Source organism: Ctenocephalides felis, unplaced genomic scaffold (assembly GCF_003426905.1).
Source record: "Ctenocephalides felis isolate EL2017-DRISC unplaced genomic scaffold, ASM342690v1 CF-g0.4_SCAFFOLD_01662, whole genome shotgun sequence".
NCBI classification, from domain to species: Eukaryota; Metazoa; Arthropoda; class Insecta; order Siphonaptera; family Pulicidae; genus Ctenocephalides; species Ctenocephalides felis.
In genome coordinates, this window is record NW_020537816.1 from 1 (window position 1) to 14,664 (window position 14,664).

The 14,664-nt window shown below is 38.3% G+C and overlaps 14 non-coding genes across 14 annotated transcripts; all 14 read right to left on the bottom strand.

The window, feature by feature from the left end:
• Positions 1-1,777: 1,777 nt before the first annotated feature.
• Positions 1,778-1,848, bottom strand: Trnap-agg. The gene has a single exon. It is a non-coding gene; the product is annotated as a tRNA-Pro (tRNA).
• Positions 1,849-4,534: 2,686 nt separating this feature from the next.
• On the bottom strand, positions 4,535-4,608 carry Trnan-guu. Its single transcript has one exon. It is a non-coding gene; the product is annotated as a tRNA-Asn (tRNA).
• A 406-nt stretch (positions 4,609-5,014) lies between these two features.
• On the bottom strand, positions 5,015-5,086 carry Trnap-agg. The gene has a single exon. It is a non-coding gene; the product is annotated as a tRNA-Pro (tRNA).
• Positions 5,087-5,610: 524 nt separating this feature from the next.
• Positions 5,611-5,684, bottom strand: Trnan-guu. The gene has a single exon. It is a non-coding gene; the product is annotated as a tRNA-Asn (tRNA).
• Positions 5,685-6,090: 406 nt separating this feature from the next.
• On the bottom strand, positions 6,091-6,162 carry Trnap-agg. The gene has a single exon. It is a non-coding gene; the product is annotated as a tRNA-Pro (tRNA).
• A 3,270-nt stretch (positions 6,163-9,432) lies between these two features.
• Trnap-agg lies at positions 9,433-9,504 on the bottom strand. The gene has a single exon. It is a non-coding gene; the product is annotated as a tRNA-Pro (tRNA).
• A 1,430-nt stretch (positions 9,505-10,934) lies between these two features.
• On the bottom strand, positions 10,935-11,008 carry Trnan-guu. Its single transcript has one exon. It is a non-coding gene; the product is annotated as a tRNA-Asn (tRNA).
• Positions 11,009-11,414: 406 nt separating this feature from the next.
• Positions 11,415-11,486, bottom strand: Trnap-agg. Its single transcript has one exon. It is a non-coding gene; the product is annotated as a tRNA-Pro (tRNA).
• A 214-nt stretch (positions 11,487-11,700) lies between these two features.
• Trnap-agg lies at positions 11,701-11,772 on the bottom strand. Its single transcript has one exon. It is a non-coding gene; the product is annotated as a tRNA-Pro (tRNA).
• Positions 11,773-11,948: 176 nt separating this feature from the next.
• Positions 11,949-12,020, bottom strand: Trnap-ugg. The gene has a single exon. It is a non-coding gene; the product is annotated as a tRNA-Pro (tRNA).
• Positions 12,021-12,389: 369 nt separating this feature from the next.
• Trnan-guu lies at positions 12,390-12,463 on the bottom strand. The gene has a single exon. It is a non-coding gene; the product is annotated as a tRNA-Asn (tRNA).
• Positions 12,464-13,282: 819 nt separating this feature from the next.
• Trnap-agg lies at positions 13,283-13,354 on the bottom strand. Its single transcript has one exon. It is a non-coding gene; the product is annotated as a tRNA-Pro (tRNA).
• A 214-nt stretch (positions 13,355-13,568) lies between these two features.
• Positions 13,569-13,640, bottom strand: Trnap-agg. The gene has a single exon. It is a non-coding gene; the product is annotated as a tRNA-Pro (tRNA).
• A 510-nt stretch (positions 13,641-14,150) lies between these two features.
• On the bottom strand, positions 14,151-14,222 carry Trnap-cgg. The gene has a single exon. It is a non-coding gene; the product is annotated as a tRNA-Pro (tRNA).
• Positions 14,223-14,664: the final 442 nt, after the last annotated feature.

Below are 14,664 nucleotides of genomic sequence, written 5' to 3' on the forward strand. Positions count from 1 at the left end.
TTCAATTCGAGCGCATATTATTTATTTACATGAGGGTACGCGTTTCAGAAGCTGTCCCTCAAACCGAAAGTAAATGTTTACTATTTGTGTGTGAAGTGAATCGGGCTCGATGTATGGACAGGTATTGGGCACTGGTTGCGCCGTGGGTTACAGATTAGTGTAGTTTAAATGGGTACAAGAATAATTGTTGTTTATACCCCATTATTGTTCAATAATTATAATTATTGTTTATGCTATATATAATTTACTCCTACTATTATCAAGAAGCGATAAGAGCTTCCGTGGCGCAATTGGCTAGCGCGTTCGGTTGTTAACCGAAAGGTTTGTGGTTCGAGCCCACCCGTGGACGCAAAGTAGTTATTATTTATACTCTGGAATATTCAATGCATATTGTTTATACCCAATAGTATTTGATGATTATATTATTCATCATATATGTAGTTTACACGAGCCCGGACATTTCTTTAAATTCTAGCACATATTATTTACTACAGTATTGTATATTGGATCGAGAACATATTATTTACAGCAATGTTGTACATTGGTTCCAACACAAACATGCACTGGATAAAACCCGTGGCTTGTTGGTCTAGGGTTATGATTTCGGCTTAGATATTAAACGTAAGTGGCAAATCATGTGTAAAATGTGTTTATTGAGTAGAACTCGTGGCACGTTGTACATTGGATGCAGCACAAATACGCAGTGTATGATTCCCGCTTTGAGCCCGAACATTTCTTTAAATTCGAGTACATAATATTTACTACAATATTGTATATTGGATCGAAAATATATTATTTACTACAATGTTGTACATTGTATCCAACACAAACACGCACTGGGTGAAACCGGCGGCTCGTTGGTCTAGGGGTATGATTTCCGTTTTTGGTGCGGGAGGTTCCCGGTTTAAATCCCGGACGAGCTCGGACATTTCTTCAAATTCGAGCACATATTATTTACTACAATAATGTATATTGGATCAAGAATATATTGTATGTGTAAAATGTGTTTATTGAGTAGAACCTGTGGCATGTTGTACATTGGATGCAACACAAACACGCACTGGGTAGAATATGTCGCTCGTTGGTCTAGGGGTATTATTTCCGCTTTGGGTGGGGGTTGTACGTTGGTTCCAACACAAACATACACTGGATAAAACCCATGGCTTGTTGGTCTAGGGTTATGATTTCGGCTTAGATATTAAACGTAAGTGGCAAATCATGTATAAAATGTGTTTATTGAGTAGAACCCGTGGCATGTTGTACATTGGATGCAACACAAATACGCAGTGGGTACAACCCGTAGCTCGTTGGTCTAGGGGTATGATTCCCGCTTCGGGTGCGAACGCGCTAGCCAATTGCGCCACGGAGGCTCTTATCGCTTCTTGATAATAGTAGGAGTAAATTATATATAGCATAAACAATAATTATAATTATTGAACAATCATGGGTATAAACAACAATTATTCTTGTACCCATTAAACTACACTAATCTGTAACCCACGGCGCAACCAGTGCCCAATACCTGTCCATACATCGAGCCCGATTCACTTCACACACACACAAATAGTAACATTTACTTTCGGTTTGAGGGACAGCTTCTGAAACGCTGTACCCTCATGTAATAAATAATATGCGCTCAATTGAAAGAAATGCCCGCGCTCGTCCAAATCATACCCCTAGACCAACGAACCAAATGTTCTACCCAGTGCGTGTTTGTGTTGCATCCAATGTTCAACATTGTAGTAAATAATATGTGCCCGAATTTAAAGAAAAGTCCGGGCTCGTCCGGGATTTGTACCCGGACCTCCCGCACCCTAAGCGGAAATCATACCCCTAGACCAACGAGCCACGCGGTATACTCAATAACACATTTTACACATGAGTTGCCACTTACGTTTATTATCTAAGCCAAAATCATACCTCTAGACCAACTACCCACGGGTTCTATCCAGTGCGTGTTTGTGTTGCATCCAATGTACAACAACATTATAGTAAATAACATATTCTCGATCCAATATACATTATTGTAGTAAATAATATGCGCTCGTATTTAAAGAAATGTCCGGGCTCGTCCGGGATTTGAACCCGAAACCTCCCGCGCCCCGAACGGAAATCATACCCCTAGTCCAACGAGCCACGCGGTGTAGTCAATAAACACATTTTACACATGATTTGCCACTTACATTTATTATCTAAGCCAAAATCATACCCTTAGACCAACTAGCCACGGGTTCTATCCAGTGCGTGTTTGTGTTGCATTCAATGTACAACATTGTAGTAAATAATATGTTCTCGATCCAATATACATTATTGTAGTAAATAATATGTAGACCAACGAGCCGCCGGTTTCACCCAGTGCGTGTTTTGTGTTGGATACACTGTACAACATTGTAGTGAATAATATTTTTCGATCCAATATACATATTGTAGTAATAATGTGTGCTCGAATTTAAAGAAATGTCCGGGCTCGTGTAAACTACATATATGATGAATAATATAATCATCAAATACTATTGGGTATAAACAATATGCATTGAATATTCCAGAGTATAAATAATAACTACTTTACGCCCCCGGGTGGGCTCGAGCCACCAACCTTTCGGTTAACAGCCGAACGCGCTAGCCAATTGCTCTTATCGCTTCTTGATAATAGTAGGAGTAAATTATATATAGCATAAACAATAATTATAATTATTGAACAATAATGGGTATAAACAACAATTATTCTTGTACCCATTGAACTACACTAATCTGTAATCTACGGCGCAACCAGTGCCCAATACCTGTCCATACATCGAGCCCGATTCACTTCACACACAAATAGTTAACATTTACTTTCGATTTGAGGGACAGCTTCTGAAACGCTGTACCCTCATGTAATAAATAATATGCGCTCGAATTGAAAGAAATGCCCGCGCTCGTCCAGAATCATACCCCTAGACAAACGAACCACATGTTCTACCCAGTGCATGTTTGTGTTGCATCCAATGTTCAACATTGTAGTAAATAATATGTGCCCGAATTTAAAGAAAAGTCCAGGGTCATCCGGGATTTGAACCCGGGACCTCCCGCACCCTAATCATACCCCTAGACCAACGAACCACGCGGTATACTCAATAAACACATTTTACACATGAGTTGCCGCTTACGTTTATTATCTAAGCCGAAATCATACCTCTAGACCAACTAGCCACGGCTTCTATCCAGTGCGTGTTTGTGTTGCATCCAATGTACAACATTATAGTAAATAACACATTCTCGATCCAATATACATTATTGTAGTAAATAATATGCGCTCGTATTTAAAGAAATGTCCGGGCTCGTCCGGGATTTGAACCCGAAACCTCAGGCACCCTAAGCGGAAATCATACCCCTCTAGACCAACGAGCAACGCGGTATAGTCAATAAACACATTTTACACATGATTTGCCACTTACATTTATTATCTAAGCCAAAATCATACCCCTAGACCAGCTAGTCACGGGTTCTATCCAGTGCGTGTTTGTGTTGCATCCAATGTACAACATTGTTGTAAATAATATGTTCTCGATCCAATATACATTATTGTAGTAAATAATATGTAGACCAACGAGCCGCCGGTTTCACCCAGTGCGTGTTTGTGTTGGATACACTGTACAACATTGTAGTAAATAATATATTTTCGATCCAATATACAATATTGTAGTAAATAATATGTACTCGAATTTAAAGAAATCCGGGACCTCCCGCACCCTAAGCGGAAATCATACCCCAAGACCAGCGAGCCACGCGGTCTACTCAATAAACTCTATACCAACGAGCCACGGGTTATACCCAGTGCGTGTTTGTGTTGGATCCAATGTACAACATTGTAGTAAATAATAGGCACTCGAATTTAAAGAAATGTCAGGGCTCGTTCGGGATTTAAACCCCGGACCTCCCGCACCCGAAGCGGGAATCAAACCTCTAGACCAACGAGCCACGGGTTGTACCCACTGCGTATTTGTGTTGCATCCAATGTACAACATGCCACGGGTTCTACTCAATAAACACATTTTATACATGATTTGCCACTTACGTTTAATATCTAAGCCGAAATCATAACCCTAGACCAACAAGCCACGGGTTTTATCCAGTGTATGTTTGGGTTTATGTACTCGAATTTAAAGAAATGTTCGGGCTGAAAGCAAGAATCATACACTGCGTATTTGTGTTGCATCCAATGTACAACATGCCACGCGTTCTATTCAATAAACACATTTTACACATGATTTGCCACTTACGTTTAATATCTAAGCGGAAATCATAACCCTAGACCAACAAGTCACGAGTTTTATCCAGTGCATGTTTGTGTTGGAACCAATGTACAACATTGTTGTAAATAATATGTTCTCGATCCAATATACAATACTGTAGTAAATAATATGTGCTCGAATTTAAAGAAATGTCCGGGCTTGTGTAAACTACATATATGATGAATAATATAATCATCAAATACTATTGGGTATAAACAATATGCATTGAATATTCCAGAGTATAAATAATAACTACTTTACGCCCCCGGGTGGGCTCGAACCACCAACCTTTCGGTTAACAGCCGAACGCGCTAGCCAATTGCGCCACGGAGGCTCTTATCGCTTCTTGATAATAGTAGGAGTAAATTATATATAGCATAAACAATAATTATAATTATTGAACAATAATGGGTATAAACAACAATTATTCTTGTACCCATGAAACTATACTAATCTGTAACCCACGGCGCAACCAGTGCCCAATACCTGTCCATACATCGAGCCCGATTCACTTCACACACAAATAGTTAACATTTACTTTCGGTTTGAGGGACAGCTTCTGAAACGCTGTACCCTCATGTAATAAATAATATGCGCTCGAATTGAAAGAAATGCCTGCGCTCGTCCAGAATAATACCCCTAGACCAACAAACCACATGTTCTACCCAGTGCGTGTTTGTGTTGCATCCAATGTTCAACATTGTAGTAAATAATATGTGCCCGAATTTAAAGAAAAGTCCGGGCTCGTCCGGGATTTGAACCCGGGACCTTCCGCACCCTAAGCGGAAATGATACCCCTAGACCAACGAGCCACGCGGTATACTCAATAAACACATTTTACACATGAGTTGCCACTTACGTTTATTATCTAAGCCAAAATCATACCTCTAGACCAACTAGCCACGGGTTTTATCCAGTGTATGTTTGGGTTTATGTACTCGAATTTAAAGAAATGTTCGGGCTCAAAGCGCGAATCATACACTGCGTATTTGTGTTGCATCCAATGTACAACATGCCACGCGTTCTATTCAATAAACACATTTTACACATGATTTGCCACTTACGTTTAATATCTAAGCGGAAATCATAACCCTAGACCAACAAGTCACGAGTTTTATCCAGTGCATGTTTGTGTTGGAACCAATGTACAACATTGTTGTAAATAATATGTTCTCGATCCAATATACAATACTGTAGTAAATAATATGTGCTCGAATTTAAAGAAATGTCCGGGCTCGTGTAAACTACATATATGATGAATAATATAATCATCAAATACTATTGGGTATAAACAATATGCATTGAATATTCCAGAGTATAAATAATAACTACTTTACGCCCCCGGGTGGGATCGAACCACCAACCTTTCGGTTAACAGCCAAACGCGCTAGCCAATTGCGCCACGGAGGCTCTTATCGCTTCTTGATAATAGTAGGAGTAAATTATATATAGCATAAACAATAATTATAATTATTGAACAATAATGGGTATAAACAACAATTATTCTTGTACCCATGAAACTATACTAATCTGTAACCCACGGCGCAACCAGTGCCCAATACCTGTCCATACATCGAGCCCGATTCACTTCACACACAAATAGTTAACATTTACTTTCGGTTTGAGGGACAGCTTCTGAAACGCTGTACCCTCATGTAATAAATAATATGCGCTCGAATTGAAAGAAATGCCCGCGCTCGTCCAGAATCATACCCCTAGACAAACGAACCACATGTTCTACCCAGTGCATGTTTGTGTTGCATCCAATGTTCAACATTGTAGTAAATAATATGTGCCCGAATTTAAAGAAAAGTCCGGGCTCGTCCGGGATTTGAACCCGGGACCTCCCGCACCCTAAGCGGAAATCATACCCCTAGACCAACGAGCCACGCGGTATACTCAATAAACACATTTTACACATGAGTTGCCACTTACGTTTTTTATCTAAGCCAAAATCATACCTCTAGACCAGTGATTCCCAAAGTGGTCCATATGGACCCCCAGGGGTCCATGGCAACTTTCAAGGGGTCCACGGCGGCAAAAACAAAATTTGGGGGTCCACGAAATGAAAATGGGGGTCCACAGCAGTGGATTACGACACACCATGATAAAATCTATTTATATACGTTTAATATAGTATACAGATAATATAATATATAGATTTACAACAAGTCCTTTAATATAGTTGGCAATATTTAGAACTGATTCAAAAAGTGGAAGAAAAACATTACATATTTATATTAAGTGTGTAAGTTGTAGCATGTAGGCATTCGAGTTGTGGTTAAACTATACGCTGGCTGTTGAAAAGCTTAATTTTGGTAAGATTTTTGCCCTTAGAATTTGTAAATACCAAATGTAGAGGTTTAAATGGCAATTTAACGAAGTATGATATAGATACCACTTATTTGGATTCGATAAACAAAATTTTATTTGAATTTTAGTCCCTTCAGCAACGAATTTGGATTCAAGTGTTTTGAACTAACTTTTAGATATTTAAATTACACAGGTAATTTTGTGCTTTGGTGGACAGTAAATTACAGATGTAGTTTATTTCTGGATTGGTTATTGAAGAAAGTTGCTTTTATGAAATGTTTACTGACAAATGTTATAGGTTTGGTAGTGCTTAATGATGTTTCTGATTATTATAGCAGTTCTACCGTCAATTGTTCCACGTGGATTAATGTTGTAACTGGTTGTATGGCATGGTGCCTTAAGACAAATTGCTGAAACTTCCCGTACCGTGAATTAAATTTTTTAAAAAATATTTAAATTTTTTTGAAAACATTGAAAAAGAAATTTCTGAGAATTTTAAAATTTCTGAAAAAATTTGACTTTTTTGAAAAATTTGATTTATTTTTTATATTTCGAAATTTTTTTATATGTATAAAAATATAGTAGCGCGTAAGCACCGCATCCCAGTCTAACGGATCAACATTGATACGGAACCCACAAAAATGCCAACAAAATTCATACTTATTAAAACCTCTATAAAATAACTGATAATTTGATATGCATTTGTCTAATGATCATTTTTGATTGTCAAATGACATTTTTTTTAGTTTTTTCACTCGATCTCTGAAACCACTAGACCTGTCTTCGCAAAAATTATTATACTATATATAAAAATGTTCATTTTCGATTTTTCTGCAATTAGTATAACTTACCCTACGGGGAATTAAAAATCAAATTTGCTTAATTTAAAAAAGTCTAAGTTAGTGAAGTGTATTTTCGAAAATAACATATGATCAATTTGATAATGTATTAAAAATAATTATAAAGCCGCTATTTATTACTTAAGTTTTGAAACTAATCTCATTAATATATTTATCTCAGCGAAGTCCATTTTAAATTCATTTTCTTGCTCGATATATTAAGTTGAGCATAGGACGATCAGTTACTAGTATCACAAATAACAAATATATGTTACGCAGTTAAAAGATACCATTTAAAAATACAATAAAAAACAGTTTGTTCACAAATATTTTTTTCAAATTACAATTGCGGACTTTTAGTAAGATTTTTAACTCGATTATATGCAACAATCATCTTTTACCATGCTTTTATATTATATCTTATATTTTTTAATCTATACGTTTTTTTGCATTTGAGATTTCTATAAAACCCTGTTCAATTTTCTTCATGATTAACTTGAAAAAATTACATTTGGCTTGCTTGTTTTCTTTTTTTTTAATTTCATGAAATCAAATTCGTCTTTGGAATTTTGTATTCAGCAATTTTCTCATTCATAGCGTTTTACAAGAGAGAAAAAATACATAGATTCACATAATTAATTTGATAAGTAGTTGTAATTTAATTTTAATTAAGAAAAAAGAAATTTTAATTAAGAGAATTTTAATTAAGATTTAAACCTATACTTTTCAATAATCCGGGACAAATAATGATTTTGAAAAAACCCGGATCAAAAGATGGAAACCCGGAACTGTCCCGGATAAACCATAATATAGGGGGTCCATGACAAAACGAAAAATATCGCAAGGGGTCCACGGCACAAACAAGTTTGGGAACCTATGCTCTAGACCAACTAGCCACGGGTTCTATCCAGTGCGTGTTTGTGTTGCATCCAATGTACAACATTATAGTAAATAACATATTCTCGATCCAACATACATTATCGTAGTAAATAATATGCGCTCGTATTTAAAGAAATGTCCGGGCTCGTCAGGGATTTGAACCCGAAACCTCCCGCGCCCTAAGCGGAAATCATACCCCTAGTCCAACGAACCACGCGGTACAGTCAATAAACACATTTTACACATGATTTGCCACTTACATTAATTATCTAAGCCAAAATCATACCCCTAGACCAACTAGCCACGGGTTCTATCCAGTGCGTGTTTGTGTTGCATCCAATGTACAACATTGTAGTAAATAATATGTTCTCGATCCAATATACATTATTGTAGTAAATAATATGTAGACCAACGAGCCGCCGGTTTCACCCAGTGCGTGTTTGTGTTGGATACACTGTACAACATTGTAGTGAATAATATATTTTCGATCCAATATACAATATTGTAGTAAATAATATGTGCTCGAATTTAAAGAAATGTCCGGGCTCGTGTAAACTACATATATAATGAATAATATAGTCATCAAATACTATTGGGTATAAACAATATGCATTGAATATTCCAGAGTATAAATAATAACTACTTTACGCCCCCGGGTGGGCTCGAGCCACCAACCTTTCGGTTAACAGCCGAACGCGCTAGTCAATTGCGCCACGGAGGCTCTTATCGCTTCTTGATAATAGTAGGAGTAAATTATATATAGCATAAACAATAATTATAATTATTGAACAATAATGGGTATAAACAACAATTATTCTTGTACCCATTGAACTACACTAATCTGTAATCCACGGCGCAACCAGTGCCCAATACCTGTCCATACATCGAGCCCGATTCACTTCACACACAAATAGTTAACATTTACTTTCGGTTTGAGGGACAGCTTCTGAAACGCTGTACCCTCATGTAATAAATAATATGCGCTCGAATTGAAAGAAATGCCCGCGCTCGTCCAGAATAATACCCCTAGACCAACAAACCACATGTTCTACCCAGTGCGTGTTTGTGTTGCATCCAATGTTCAACATTGTAGTAAATAATATGTGCCCGAATTTAAAGAAAAGTCCGGGCTCGTCCGGGACTTGAACCCGGGACCTCCCGCACCCTAAGCGGAAATCATACCCCTAGACCAACGAGCCACACGGTATACTCAATAAACACATTTTACACATGAGTTGCCACTTACGTTTATTATCTAAGCCAAAATCATACCTCTAGACCAACTAGCCACGGGTTCTATCCAGTGCGTGTTTGTGTTGCATCCAATGTACAACATTATAGTAAATAACATATTCTCGATCCAATATACATTATTGTAGTAAATAATATGCGCTCGTATTTAAAGAAATGTCCGGGCTCGTCCGGGTTTTGAACCCAAAACCTCAGGCACCTTAAGCGGAAATCATACCCCTAGACCAACGAACCACGCGGTATAGTCAATAAACACATTTTACACATGATTTGCCACTTACATTTATTATCTAAGCCAAAATCATACCCCTAGACCAACTAGCCACGGGTTCTATCCAGTGCGTGTTTGTGTTGCATCCAATGTACAACATTGTTGTAAATAATATGTTCTCGATCCAATATACATTATTGTAGTAAATAATATGTAGACCAACGAGCCGCCGGTTTCACCCAGTGCGTGTTTGTGTTGGATACACTGTACAACATTGTAGTGAATAATATATTTTCGATCCAATATACAATATTGTAGTAAATAATATGTACTCGAATTTAAAGAAATCCGGGACCTCCCGCACCCTAAGCGGAAATCATACCCCAAGACCAGCGAGCCACGCGGTCTACTCAATAAACTCTATACCAACGAGCCACGGGTTATACCCAGTGCGTGTTTGTGTTGGATCCAATGTACAACATTGTAGTAAATAATAGGCACTCGAATTTAAAGAAATGTCAGGGCTCGTTCGGGAATTAAACCCCGGACCTCCCGCACCCGAAGCGGGAATTATACCCTTAGACCAACGAGCCACGGGTTGTACCCACTGCGTATTTGTGTTGCATCCAATGTACAACATGCCACGGGTTCTACTCAATAAACACATTTTATACATGATTTGCCACTTACGTTTAATATCTAAGCCGAAATCATAACCCTAGACCAACAAGCCACGGGTTTTATCCAGTGTATGTTTGGGTTTATGTACTCGAATTTAAAGAAATGTTCGGGCTCAAAGCGGGAATCATACACTGCGTATTTGTGTTGCATCCAATGTACAACATGCCACGCGTTCTACTTAATAAACACATTTTACACATGATTTGCCACTTACGTTTAATATCTAAGCGGAAATCATAACCCTAGACCAACAAGTCACGAGTTTTATCCAGTGCATGTTTGTGTTGGAACCAATGTACAACATTGTTGTAAATAATATGTTTTCGATCCAATATACAATACTGTAGTAAATAATATGTGCTCGAATTTAAAGAAATGTCCGGGCTCGTGTAAACTACATATATGATGAATAATATAATCATCAAATACTATTGGGTATAAACAATATGCATTGAATATTCCAGAGTATAAATAATAACTACTTTACGCCCCCGGGTGGGCTCGAACCACAAACCTTTCGGTTAACAGCCGAACGCGCTAGCCAATTGCGCCACGGAGGCTCTTATCGCTTCTTGATAATAGTAGGAGTAAATTATATATAGCATAAACAATAATTATAATTATTGAACAATAATGGGTATAAACAACAATTATTCTTGTACCCATTAAACTACACTAATCTGTAACCCACGGCGCAACCAGTGCCCAATACCTGTCCATACATCGAGCCCGATTCACTTCACACACAAATAGTTAACATTTACTTTCGGTTTGAGGGACAGCTTCTGAAACGCTGTACCCTCATGTAATAAATAATATGCGCTCGAATTGAAAGAAATGCCTGCGCTCGTCCAGAATAATATCCCTAGACCAACAAACCACATGTTCTACCCAGTGCGTGTTTGTGTTGCATCCAATGTTCAACATTGTAGTAAATAATATGTGCCCGAATTTAAAGAAAAGTCCGGGCTCGTCCGGGATTTGAACCCGGGACCTCCCGCACCCTAAGCGGAAATGATACCCCTGGACCAACGAGCCACGCGGTATAGTCAATAAACACATTTTACACATGATTTGTCACTTACATTTATTATCTAAACCAAAATCATACCCCTAGACCAACTAGCCACGGGTTCTATCCAGTGCGTGTTTGTGTTGCATCCAATGTACAACATTATAGTAAATAACATATTCTCGATCCAATATACATTATTGTAGTAAATAATATGCGCTCGTATTTAAAGAAATGTCCGGGCTCGTCCGGGATTTGAACCCGAAATCTCCCGCGCCCTAAGCGGAAATCATATCCCTAGACCAACGAGCCACGCGGTATAGTCAATAAACACATTTTACACATGATTTGCCACTTACATTTATTATCTAAGCCAAAATCATACCCCTAGACCAACTAGCCACGGGTTCTATCCAGTGCGTGTTTGTGTTGGATCCAATGTACAACATTGTAGTAAATAATAGGCACTCGAATTCAAAGAAATGTCAGGGCTCACCCGGGATTTGAACCCGGGACCTCCCGCACCCAAAGCTGGAATAATACCCCTACACCAACGAGCCACGAGTTGTACCCACTGCGTATTTGTGTTGCATCCAATGTACAACATGTTACGGGTTCTACTCAATAAACACATTTTACACATGATTTGCCACTTACGTTTAATATGTAAGCCGAAATTATAACCCTAGACCAACAAGCCACGGGTTTTATCCAGTGTATGTTTGTGTTGGAACCAATGTACAACATTGTTGTAAATAATATGTTCTCGATCCAATATACAATACTGTAGTAAATAATATGTGCTCGAATTTAAAGAAATGTCCGGGCTCGTGTAAACTATATATATGATGAATAATATAATCATGAAATACTATTGGGTATAAACAATATGCATTGAATATTCCAGAGTATAAATAATAACTAATTTACGCCACCGGGTGGGCTCGAACCACCAACCTTTCGGTTAACAGCCGAACGCGCTAGCCAATTGCGCCACGGAAGCTCTTATCGCTTCTTGATAATAGAATAGAAGGAGTAAATTATATATAGCATGAACAATAATTATAATTATTGAACAATAATGGGTATAAACAACAATTATTCTTATACCCAATAAACTACACTAATCTGTAACCCACGGCGCAACCAGTGCCCAATACCTATCCATACATCAGGCCCGATTCACTTCACACACAAATAGTTAACATTTACATCACTCCTATAAACTATACAAACTATACAAAGTCTACTTTCGGTTTGAGTGACAGCTTCTGAAACGCTGTACCCCCTTGTAATAAAGAATATGCTTTTGAATTGAAAGAAATGTCCGCGCTCGTCCAGGATTTGAACCCGGGACCCCCCCTAGACCAACCAATTTAATTTCTAATTTATTATTATTGTTTGTACATTCGCGGTCTTTCTACAACCTTACCGTGACGTCGCGATCCTGTAAGAGACTAGTTACTTTAAATATTACTAATGAGAAGGCGTTTGTTTGTTACTTAATTAACTAACCTATATTTACATTTAATAATTACTTATCCTAAAACATTGCTTATTCTAACATGGAACTTATATCTACACTAATCTGTAACCCATGTTGCATCCAATGTACAACATTGTAGTAAATAATATGCGCTCGAATTGAAAGAAATGCCCGCGCTCGTCCAGGATTTGAACCCGGGACCCCAAAATTTTTTCCCAAAGCGGAAATGATACCCTTAGACCAACGAACCACATGTTCTACCCAGTGCGTGTTTGTGTTGCATCCAATGTTAAACATCGTAGTAAATAATATGTGCCCGAATTTAAAAAAAAGTACGGGCTCGTCCGGGATTTGAAACCGGGACCTCCCGCACCCTAAGCGGAAATCATACCCCTAGACCAACGCGCCACGCGGTATACTCAATAAAGACATTTTACACATGAGTTGCCACTTACGTTTATTATCTAAGCCAAAATCATACCTCTAGACCAACTAGCCACGGGTTCTATCCAGTGCGTGTTTGTGTTGCATCCAATGTACAACATTATAGTAAATAACATATTCTCGATCCAATATATATTATTGTAGTAAATAATATGCGCTCGTATTTAAAGAAATGTCCGGGCTCGTCCGGGATTTGAACCCGAAACCTCCCGCACCCTAAGCGGAAATCATATCCCTAGACCAACAAGCCACGCGGTATACTCAATAAACACATTTTACATATGATTTGCCACTTATATTTATTATCTAAGCCAAAATCATACCCTTAGACCAACTAGCCACGGGTTCTGTCCAGTGCGTATTTGTGCTGCATCCAATGTACAACATTGTAGTAAATAATATATGTATAAATGTATATCGATCCAATATACATTATTGTAGTAAATAATATGTAGACCAACGAGCCGCCGGTTTCACCCAGTGCGTGTTTGTGTTGGATACACTGTACAACATTGTAGTGAATAATATATTTTCGATCCAATATACAAAATTGTAGTAAATAATATGTACTTGAATTTAAAGAAATCCGGGACCTCCCGCACCCTAAGCGGAAATCATACCCCAAGACCAGCGGGCCACGCGGTCTACTCAATAAACCTCTATACCAACGAGCCACGGGTAATACCCAGTGCGTGTTTGTGTTGGATCCAATGTACAACATTGTAGTAAATAATAGGCACTCGAATTTAAAGAAATGTCAGGGCTCGTCCGGGATTTGAACCCGGGACCTCCCGCACCCGAAGCGGGAATGATACCCCTAGACCAACGAGCCACGGGTTGTACCCACTGCGTATTTGTGTTGCATCCAATGTACAACATGCCACGGGTTCTACTCAATAAACACATTTTACACATGATTTGCCACTTACGTTTAATATCTAAGCCGAAATCATAACCCTAGACCAACAAACCACGGGTTTTATCCAGTGCATGTTTGTGTTGGAACCAATGTACAACATTGTTGTGAATAATATGTTCTCGATCCAATATACAATACTGTAGTAAATAATATGTGCTCGAATTTAAAGAAATGTCCGGGCTCGTGTAAACTACATATTGATGAATAATATAATCATCAAATACTATTGGGTATAAACAATATGCATTGAATATTCCAGAGTATAAATAATAACTACTTTACGCCCCCGGGTGGGCTCGAACCACAACCTTCGCTTAACAGCCGAACGCGCTAGCCAATTGCGCCACGGAGGCTG